Raw genomic sequence first — 12,209 nt, forward strand, 5'->3', positions numbered from 1 at the left:
AATTTCTTTGGCACAATGAACTAGACGCAGCATCTGTACAGTCTGTTCATACACTCTTTTCATAGATGGCTTGTGAAACCAACACTCAGACTCACATGAGAGCCTCAGGGGAAGCCAGATTTCACACCTCCAGCCTTCAAAGTTCTAACATAAGGCAGAAAATCTGATGTCATGTCATCTGTAAGAGACTTCGTGTAGAGAGAGGAGATGCCGGTCCCGGAATGTCCAATGCCTGCCAACAGGCTCTGCCTGGTGACATGTGTGTTCGTGAAAGAAAGAATGCCCAGTCATGAAGGTGTTCAGCCCTTTCAACAATGTATCTAAAGATAATGATAAAGAGGAAGGACAATCCCCCTGGCTCCGTAACTAAACAAAGAACTTGCCTCCCCAGAGACTCACCCTACTTCATAAACACTGTAAGGAGGCCACACTGTCTCGAGGAAGAGGACAATGAGAGTAGAGTCCCTGACACCATTATGCTGCCATATGTCAGGCACAGGGGGCCATAAAACTGAATGAGAGCAGTGTAAACCAGTGAGCAGAATCCCCTCCCGCCACTCCCATCCCCAATTTATGACCAACCTACTCCTCATTTTCAGCCAGTGAGCGCACTCATGTTCTTAATAAAATGCTTTGAAATCCTGACATAGGAAACACAAAATGTTATCGTTGTGAAAATCCATAAAGTTCTCAGTGCATCACTAGAGATGTCAGCTAAACCACACAAGAGAAAAAGTAACAGATTCCCCACCTTATTCGAAAATAAGCACATAAAAATATCTGGCCTCAGAAAAATGGCCTCTTTTGTAAACAGGTTTTCTGATCATAACGTAGACCTCACCTGTAGTTTACCTAAATGCAGCATGTTTCCCTCTGAGCGAATGCCTAAGCTCAGACAAGGTCAAGCACACTCCATCTCAGGAGGCATTAGCTCGTGACTCCTTTTTAACAGCAACACTTTGGAAGTGACTGATGTGCACACCCGGAGGTTCTTAATGGACCAGTTGCAATCACCACAATAGACGGCGTTTAAGGAGCTGTCTTTCATAGTTGCTGTGCAAATCATTTCTGTAAATGTGTGGGTTTATTGATTTGAATAAACCATCCCTTGATGTAAAGAAGGTAAGATCTGTGTTAGTCATCGAATATTTCAATACCAATGAAGCCACACTTTAGAAAATGTGTTCCCTTTCAGACCTATTACTTCTTGTTTTGTTTCTTTGGTTGGTTGGTTGGTTGGTTTTGTTTTAGCACTAAGTCCTTAAAACCTCTAACTATACATTAATACCATTTAGATAAAAGGTCTCAACATTTATTTGTTTTCATCTTCATAGCCTCCACTACAACACTTGGTATAGGGACACCTGGGTGGTTCAGTTGGTTAAGCATCTGACTCTTGATTTCAGCTTAGGTCATGATCTCGGGGTCATGAAATCCAGCCCTGCGTGGGGTTCTGAGCTGAGTGTAGAGCCTGCTTAAGACTCTCTCTCAAAAAACAATAACAACAACAACAAACCAAACAAACAAACAAACAAACAAACAAAAAACTCTCTCTCTCCCCCACCCTCTCTCTCAAATACAAAAACAAACAACAATGCTTGGTATATACCGGTGTGTTATATGAGGATTTATTGTGCTCCTGCATCCAACAGTTCATTATATATTCACTAACTAACCTATTAGTAATGGAAATTAAGAAGAACAAATAGAAACAATCTGTGTCAGTTTAAAAGCTCATTTCAAGCTGAAGTGAAATAGTGCAGTTTCCACTATGGTATGATAATTACAGGAAAATATTAAAGGGGGTTACTGGGTAGATTATCTTTGCTTTTTATTCCTTTACAGTGTCTTCACATACAACAGTCAATAAATAATTTCTGGATGGATTTTGTCACACACACACTCAGTCAAAATATAAATTCCAAATTCAAGGAAATTCTTTTCTAACTGTGAAAGACTGTGTATGTGGGGAAAACTCTTCATGTACCTCTGCCTTTTCAAGAGAAATCAGAGGCATTCAGTATGAAAGAAATGCCTTCTCATTTTACCTTTTTCACCCCCTCTCCTAATTATTGTAGTCTTTTTTTATTTTAATGGCTGCTCCTCTTCTTCTTTTCTTTGATTGCTCATCAGCAAAACTACCCATTTAATTAGGCATTTATATATATGTAATTTTTAAAAGATATTATGTATTCGTCCTAGGTGGCACTTCATGGGGTGGTCCTAGGTGGCTGGGCAGGAAAAGATCAGTGCTTAAAACTTGGGCAGTAATAGTAATAGGCTATTAAGCAATTCCGCATAATTATCATAGTGTTTATTACCTATTTGTTATTTTTACTTTACTATAATTTCATACAAATAATCTCTGAGATGTGCCAGTGCCAGAATAACCTTATTACTAGGCATATAGTCCTCATATGGGAATGTTGTCACTTTGAATCTAAATTTTATTCAGAAGCTTCTATGAAGTATGTGGTGAATTTTCTGATTACGTAAAGGCACATGATGAATCAGAAGTTTAAAGTTCTCAAAAAAAAGAAGTTTAGGGTTCTCTGAATATAATATGAAAGGAGTTAACTTAATGACAAATGGTTTCCTATAGCGAAGAGGGGTTGAGATCATTGTTGCTTATGAATTTTAGCTGCTAGTTAACCAACTAATTAATCAAAAAAGGAAAAGTATGACTACTTGCTCTCTATAGTCGGTTTAATGAGAAGTTCCCAATAACTTAAGTGTTACAAATGACATAATAAAACTGAATTGATTTATTTGCTTTTAAACATAATATGTCTTTCCCTGATGTACCAAATTTCATTTCTGTTTACATTTTTGGTCTAGGAATAGTCATTATACTTTATATTAAGTCTGTAAATTGAGTATCAAGCTATAGCATTAAAAGTGTAACTTACTGGGCAGCCCCGGTGGCTCAGCAGTTTAGCACCACCTTCAGCCCAAGGCCTGATCCTGGACACCTGAGATCGAGTCCCACGTCAGGCTCCCTGCATGGAGCCTGCTTCTCCCTCTGCCTCTGCCTCTGTCTCTGCCTCTCTCTCTCTCTCTCTGTCTGTCATGAATAAATAAATAAAATAAAATAAATAAGTGTAACTTATTTAGGTAACAGACAAGAAAAAAAAAAACAGAAATCAGTTTTTATTATTTTTAAAAATCAACTAACAGCAAAAATTAAAATAATCATACACAGATATAAATACCTAGCTTGTAAATGCAATTCCTTGAATTGTTTTAAATTCATGTGCAATTTCTAACTTCTTCATAAATCAGAAAGAACATATGCAAATATATCCAGTTTGGCATTTGCGGGAGAAAATCCCTTAGATGCAGAATTTCACTGGCTGCTCAGATAGGAAAGTCATTTTGGTTTTGCTTAAAAATTAACACATCCTCTCGCTGACATTTAAGACCAGTAATTGGCTGCAAAGTGCTCAGTGCTTTTAGATGAACTGTGGTATATATCTACCAAATCTATCTATATATAGATATTTATCTATAAATATACATATCTATCCATCTATATATAGATATATCTATATATAAATAATATACATATATGTGTGTATATAAATATAAATATATTTATATTTATATACACACAGAGAAAGAGAGAGAGAAGGTAGTTCTTTACTACATCATCCTGTTGCTGCATACCTCATGCTACCTTGTTATTATATTGTGTGTCATAATATACTATTGTAAATGACTGCCTTTTTTCTCTCTTAAAAACTTTCTAAGATGGTAAAATTTAAACCAAACATCTCCAACTCCTAATAAAGCTAGTCACTGGAGAGCAAAAGGAGTGAAGACCCATGGAAGATTTCTCGCACAGGTTTCACTATCTTTTCATTTTTGTAGATCATTATATCAAATGTTTATAGCAGCTATATGATATATCCAGCCAAATTTTAGTTACAAATTATAAATATGAAAAGAATAAAAAGGAAAGAGAAAGACTGAGAGGAAAACACAGGGTCCTAAAATATATACACTACTATGCAAAATGTTTTCTATTTTTATTAATAATTAAATTCAGATTGTGGAACAGTTAGGGCAAACATCCAGATTAAAAAAGAAGCAAGAAGCAGGTAGTAATTGGGGAACATAGCATGTTGTGTTTTTTTTTTCTCTTATCTTCAAATTTTACCTCTATTATTCATCTCCCAAACACTTAGAAAGGATAACAGGCGTTGGTATTCGACGTGTTGGCATACAATGAGCAACTGCAATCCATCATCAGAACTTTGTGCTTCTATCCCAGAAACATGCTCCAGCTAAAGAATATTCAGCTTTAGTTTGAATGTAGTCATATATCAAGTATTTACTGAGTACCATGTGTCAGTTTCTTAAATGTTCCACCTTCATATTACACTTACTGTGTTCCTTCTTACCCAAACACATGTAACAGTGCTACCCGGAATCTGTAACTACGAGAAACAGGTAATAGTGATCAATATTGGAAATTATTCCATTAACTCTCAGAGAGAGCTGACTACTTGTCAGAGTTGTAAGGATTTTTACTGGATACAAAAAAAAAAGAAGAAGAAGAAGAAGAAGAATGACATAGCAATATTTGATTGCCTTATTTGTAATTCTCTCTGAGTCAGAAAAATTATTTGTACTGAAAATATCTTTCAGTCTATATTAATATTTGGGTTCAAGAATCTAAGGAAAATCATATGTTTGCTTACTTATTATTTATGTATATGAAAGGCTACTTTGAAACACTTCTGTTTAATGCATTGTGTTGACTACACATTTAGAAATAAACACAAAATCTGATTATTTGTAATGCCTATTTTTCAATTAAGAATGTTTTAAAAATTTGTAATTCAATGAGAGCTGAACTTAAGGACCATATTTTTAAATATATTTAGTGGAGCTATGATAATTCTTTTCCTCTACACTACTGCCTTTTAAATAGCAATCCTGATTGTCACAGCTTTTACTTTTCAGCGAGGAAGTAAATTAATGAGAACCTCTCACTTTTTTCTGACCAGAGTATAATAGTTGAAGGAGTACTCTGGAGAACATAAAAATTACTGGGCTTATTCAAATTACAGTATTAGCTTTTAAAATATTAAATATTAATATTTAAATTATAAAACAAGATAGTTAATCTCTAGCCTTTTACCCTGGACAAAGCTATGTAGATATTTTCAAAGAATTTAGAGCTCTCAAAGAATACTATTGCCCATAGTTCTGAAAGCATGGCACAAGAAAACCATATAGGTCGTTCACTCACTTTACTTATGCTTTGAATATTAAAAATCTACCTAAACAATAGAGAAACATGTCACACTATCTTTAGCCAAAGAACACAATCACCCATTCAGCAAATAAAACAAGAAATTGTATAACTGCTGTTTGAAGTATGAATTATTATAATTTTGGGAAGGCATTATGGCAATATGTACCAAAGGTCCTAAAATATTTATATCCATTTTTAACTTGTACTTGCATTGCTATAAAACAATTTGAAATTTTCTAAAATCTTAATACATTAATATTAGGATTTTAATAATAGAATACCCTACTACTCATTAGAAACATGAAATTAAGGTCATGGTTGAGTAAACTATATTATGTGCATAGAGATAATATTACTAAGTCATTATAAGCATGTTTTTGAAATTTTCTTTAAAATTTTATTAATGTATAAAATTCATATAAAAATTCATAGAGCTTGGGGCACCTAGGTGGCTTAGTCGATTGACTGTCTGCCTTCAGCTTGGGGCATGATCTTCAGGGTCCTGGGATCAAGCCCCATGTCAGGCTCTCTGCTCAGTGGGGAACCTGCTTCTCCCTCTTCTTCTCCCTCTGTGTTTTTTCTCTGTCTCTCAAATAAATAAAATCTTTAAAATAAATTCATATCCTGGATGAACTTTTACAAAATAAACATATATATCCATGCTCTAATCAAAGAGAAAATTACTCTCACTCCAATGTGTAAAAAGTTTAAAAACCTAGGTTCTATTTGTCCTCAGAGCGACAGCATCAACATCACATGGGAATTTGCTAGATCCTGTAATTTGAAAATATTCAGATTCCCTCCTAGACCTACCCAACTAAAAGGCTCAGAGATAATAAAGCCCAGTAATCTGTGTTTTATCAAAGCCTGTAGGTGATTCTGAGGCACACTAAAATTTAAGAACTACTAATCTAGGGAATTTACTTTTTTTTTTTTTTTTGCATTTTACTTTAGAATGAGAAATGTGCTTATATGTATTACTTTAATGATGTAAAAATGGGCATAAAAATAATGTAAATAAATATGACAACTGATGATAATGGTTATTGCTGGAGAGTAAAATTGATTTTTATTTTTTTCTATATATGTTTTTGAATCATCCAGATTTCCTGAAAAGATTGTAAAACTTTGGGTATATTATTAAGCACATTTTGGTTTATTTTATTTTATTTTATTTCTTTTTTAAAAGATTTATTTATTTTAGAGAGAGAGAACACATGCAGGGTAGGAGCAGAGTGAGAGAAAGTTAGTTAAGAGCAGACTCTGCACTGATGTGGAGCCCATTGGGGCCCCATGTGGGGCTCCACCTCAGGACCTCAAGATCATGACTTGAACCAAAACCAAGAGTCTGACACTTCACTGACTCTGCTACCCAGGCACTCCACATTTTATTTTTTTTTTAAGTATGTTATCATCAGCTAAAACAGAGCGGCTTCTTATGATGGCACTGAACAGTTAAGCTGCCTGAACTATCATTTTAATTTCCATTCTGCATAGCAACATCTACGTGTGGAATACAAAACCTTACCCCACTATTCTTTAAATATTTGGAAGGATAAAGGTAGACCATTACCCACTGAACACACTGATGGCTGCACAGATGGAAATAAATACAGCCTTGCATGAACATAGGAGGTAATCTTGAAATTGGAAGGCAAGTTAAATCCTCAAAGATTTCAAATTTACTAAGCCTTTTTATTTTAGGGAACATGACCTTTTCTAAAAGAAGCTTTTTAATTCCATCTCTCCCTAAAAGGCTAAAATAAATAGTTCTTTAACATAGCAAAATGGATCTTCCACGAGGAGAGATTAAAAGAGCAATTCAAGAGCTGCAAAACATGGAACCTAACTCTGATGATAATGAAGGAGTTATAGCAGCTGCTGCCAGTGCCCAGCCTGGATCCATCAGTCCTTATCCCTTCAGAAAGAAGGATTTCTACACACCAGTATTTGGGTTCTCCATGCCTGATGGCTTTTCCAATAGGTTGCTCTGTTCTGAGGCACACGGATCAGCAGTACCAAGCAATTAACATTCTGAGGAGCAGTCCTCAATCAGTGACCAATGGTGTGAGAGTATAAATACCTCAACTTCCTTGGCCCTTGAGTGGGGTAATTCTGAAGTACACATCTCAACAATTCTCAGAGATTTCCTGTGGGATTAAGCATGTCTCACACTATGTTAACATGGATACCTCATGGGCTGCTTCCCTCTCTGTTTCACTTTTCCTGTTTCCTTGCTGGTGTTTCTTGTACTTTCCAAATAAAAGACTTGATCTTGAGTCCTTGTCTCAATGTCTACTTCTTGGGCAATTCATACAAGTAAATGTGTTAATCTGCTTAATAAAGTAGAAGATGGAGTAGGTATTATTTATAATACATTTACTAAAATGCATTTTATAAGCCTTAGGGATTTACATCCATTGCCAAGATTATAATGATCAACCTAAAGAAACCTTACTAACTAGCTCTTGCTTCTTGAAAATTTGAGCAGTCCTCCATTTTCCTATGAAGATTTAAGCCATTATTAGTATTTGGGGGGATTGTAAAAAATTATTTAACAATAGATATGACACAATTGCTTTAATAGTGATTGTAATAGAAGACATTGTTATAGAAGTAGACTAACTCCTATTTGCCATACACTGATCATTTGGTGGCAGGTCTTAGGAGAGAGTCTGGAGCAATGGAGGGGTATTTGAGAGTCTCAGGCAAGTGGATATTTAACAACCAGTTTAGAAAAATTCCAGTATTTTAATAATCAGTAAAGCCCTATTAACATATTCAAAGAAAGATCTTGAATACCATATGTATGTCTTCTTTTTGTAATACAAACAATCTAGTTTCCAATGGGATGAACATAGTTAGCATATAAAATAACTGCCAAGAGGCACTCTTTCCTTGGGAATCAAATTTTCAAGGAAAACAAACATGAAGAATATGGATAATTTAAAAATATAACATAGAAATGCTTTCAATCCAGCAAAATGACTATCAACAAAGAATAAGTCCTCCTGGTGGTGTGAGTGCCACTCCTCAACATAAATGAATATAACATGCCTTTGAAATACAAAAGCCTTCTGATTGAAATGCCTCCTTATTTATACTCTGCTATAAACACACAAGGAATTCACCCTGTGTTGAGTACTGAATAAAAAGGTGAACAAAAATACCCAGTTGCTAAAAAGGTATTGTAATCTCCAAGTACCAGGAGGGAATTCAGAGGCTGGTAGTTGGTTAAGGCTGAAATATAACGTGAGTGGCCACTGTTGTCAAAATAATTTCCTACAAACTTGGGCAATTAACTAAAGCGTAAAAGATGACACTGCATGAAAAATATTGTTCCTACCACAGTTGTACAGAAAAGAAGAAAGAGGAAAAAAGAAAAAGGAAACTAGCAAGCAAACTCTGGCTTGAAAGATTCAGAATTTATAGTTTTCAACAATATTTTATGAGCCTCAAGAATACCTTCTTATCTAGACAGAGAAAGAAAAATCAAATTGAAATGAACTCTTCCTGAACTCAAGCAAACAAATAATGAAGCAAATGATTTCTGTATTAGATCTCAACACAGCTATTTAAAGTAAAATATTTCTGCATCTGACAGAAGTATCATTTCTAAACAAGAGGTTCTTGTCCAGTCTCTGACCATACACCCTGAGAGTTTTCTGTTTCAGCTAAAAACATGGTACTATATAATAATCACAGCAGAGCACAATTAGCAACTTATCTTTTAGGCTTTAACTATAAACCATTCATTTAAACAATTTTTTCCCATTCAACCTCAGATATACAGTATTAGATGAATTATATCTCTGTGCTGTGACACTGACATCATTGATCCATACATGCCTTGCTTTGATTAGTTACTCAATTAATGTTTTTTGAATAATATAACAAGCACCTATTAATTAACCACCTCAAAACAAAAGCTACCATACTGAGCATAACTAACACCTAATTACATGGTTCCTCCATCAGCACATCTTTCTTGGCTCTACTATGCAAGATAGTCATCATCCAAAACTCTGTGTTCATAATTTCCTGGTTTTCCTTTAAAAATTATTTGTTGTGTCTGCATTTGTTAGTTTATTTTAGTTCTTTTTGAGGTTATTAAAAGGATAGCGTGCTACATATAATCTTTTAGGACTCATTTTTTACTATATTATATTGCTATGATTTTCTACGTTGTTGCTTGTTACTATAATCCATTCACTTTGATATTGTTGATAATATTCTGTTGTGTGAATATGCAGTTTATTTATCCATTCTTTCATTAATGGACATCTGAGTTGTTTTCAGTTTTTACTATTAGAAATGGTACTGAGGGGATGCCTGGGTGGCTCAGAGGTTGAGCATCTGTCTTCATCTCAGGGTATGATCCCAGTATCCCAGGATCAAGTCCCATACTGGGCTCCTTGTATGAAGCCTGCTTCTCCATCTACCTATGTCTCTGCTTCTCTCTCTGTGTCTCTCATGAATAAATAAGTAAAATCTTAAAAAAAAAGAAATGGTACTGAGGATATTTTTGTACATGTTTCCTTTGCAAAATGCAGAATTCTCTCTTCAATGGAGATTTCTCCTAACATGGAATTTGCTGAGACATGGTAAAATGAGTGTTCAACTCAGAAGGTAATGCCCAAATTACATTCCCACCAACAATGTATAAGAAATCCCATGGAACTCTAGCCTCCTTGAAAAGTATCATTGTGTGGAAATACTGACTACTTTGGTTTCTTAGTGTGAAATACAAAATATGTGAGAATAAAATAGCCATACTAGTGAGATAGAAAAATTTCCATTTAAGATAAGCCACATTAATTTATGGACCACAAAATCATAATGTAAATATAATTATAATGTCTAAATTTTTTAGATTGTTCTCTGTCCATTTCATTTCATTTAGCCAAATAACTTATGAATATAAACTACATAAACTGTAAATTATCATACAAATGAAATAAACATTTAAAAAAACAAGATTTGTAAAAGTTCTTTATTTAGCAAGAGAAAATAGAGGAAAATATTAAGTGTGCAAGAAGAAATTCATAGTTTTAAAAGTACAAAAGAGTAGAAGTTTTCAGAGCCTAATTAGGAGGGTGAATGGTCTATGGCTCACAATTCACCAGGTAGCCTTCCCTAACTTGTTAGTAATGCTTTTGTAAAGAGAGAGTTTTAAAAAATACAGATAAAAATTACTGCTAAGGGATCCCTGGGTGGCGCAGCGGTTTGGCGCCTGCCTTTGGCCCAGGGCCAAGATCCTGGAGACCCGGGATCGAATCCCACGTCGGGCTCCCGGTGTATGGAGCCTGCTTCTCCCTCTGCCTGTGTCTCTGCCTCTCTTTCTCTCTCTCTCTCTCTGTGTGTGACTATCATACATAAATTTAAAAAAAAAATTTTTTTTAATTACTGCTAAAAACATATCATTGCCTTGTCATATTACATATAAATTGAGGCTCACTTCAGGCTGTACTGAGTGGCCACTCATGTTATCACTGCCTGAGGATGTGTAAGGAAGGCATCCTGGCCCTCCCCACAGTCTGCTGCCTTTCAGAATACGTGGAAGCCACCGTCCCACAGCCCTTCCCCTTGCCATTACCAATGGAACTTCTCTTACTGAGTCCTGTCAGAAAGTACGAGTTTTGGAAAACCACCAAGGTAAGAAGTAGGAAGTCAATGACAGCATTATACATTCTGAACATAAAGAACACTAAATGATTTCTATTGACATTGCTGAATGGTCAACCCACTTTTTCCTACATTTAGTGATCCCAAATATCAGAGACATACTGATGAGGAAGGGGAAGATGCTATTTTTGACTTAGCAGGGCCACAGAAGATAAAGGCTATCTGGATCACAGAAATGATGTAGCCATGGATTATCTTCTCAGCTGTAGGTTTAAGAAGAGAATTGGACAGAGATTCAAGTAGACAAGGAAAATACAGACATTCAGTCTGTCAACAAATGGTGATTCTGGAGAGATGGCTCCTGGTTAGAAAATGAAATAAAAGAAAAAGAAAAGAAAAGAAAAACATTAAAAAGGCTTGAAGGGGAAATGTCACTGAACAAGGAAAGTTAAATCACCTTGTCTCTAAAATACTCAGAAAAACTATGAAAAGTATTACAGATAATAAAACATTAGATATTTTTTGGCAGTCTCAATTGAATTCATGAATCACAAAATGAAAAAGCAAACTGATGAAAAGCAAAACAAGAAAAACAGAATGGCATGCAAAGGGAGAGAGGTGAGATTGTGAAAGACTGCAGTTAATATTAAACATCAGATTAAAGATGCATTGGAGGGGCACCTGGGTGGCTCAGTGGTTAAGTGTCTGCCTTTGGCTCAGGTTGTGATCCGGGGTCCAGAGAGCCTGCTTATCCCTCTGCCTATGTCTCTGCCTCTCTTTCTGTGTGTCTCTCATGAATAAATAAATAGAATCTTTTAAAAAAATAAAGACGCGTTAGAGGATTTAAAATGTGTCTTAATGATTGATGATGAGGCCCCCTAGAGCACAAGGGACCTACTACAAGGAAGATATTATAGTACATGGTAGTGAATGAAAAATAAGGACATAGAGAAATTAAATAATACATAATTCCATCAATAAACTTGATAGTTTTAAAATTAAAAGTCTTAAGCTATTTCATAAAAATTAAGGAGTTATAGGTGGGAATAGTGGCAGATAGAAGATCCCAGTGAGTGAAAGAGTTTTCAAATAGTAGTAGAAAAATTTGTCATTGAAAGAAAAGAAAGGCAATCATTAATGAAACAGGAATGTAACAAAGAACTTCCTAATTTACGAGAGGAAAAATGAAATAAACTGAAATGTAAGCAAAGTGACAAGAACAAAGAAAGTTAAAAAGAGGGAAAATTAAGGGCAAATAGGAAAGTAAATGGAAGAATATTACAGCAAGAATCTTGGCCATTACATTAAATGTGAACTGACT

General features: G+C 35.0%; 1 long non-coding RNA gene across 1 annotated transcript in view; it reads right to left on the reverse strand.

Annotated features, from left to right (window-relative positions):
- Window positions 1-12,209, reverse strand: part of LOC144315142 (uncharacterized) — a 174,464-nt gene that overhangs the window by 3,902 nt on the left and 158,353 nt on the right. The window lies entirely within an intron of this gene.

The sequence above is a fragment of the Canis aureus genome, chromosome 6 (assembly GCF_053574225.1).
Source record: "Canis aureus isolate CA01 chromosome 6, VMU_Caureus_v.1.0, whole genome shotgun sequence".
NCBI classification, from domain to species: domain Eukaryota; kingdom Metazoa; phylum Chordata; class Mammalia; order Carnivora; family Canidae; genus Canis; species Canis aureus.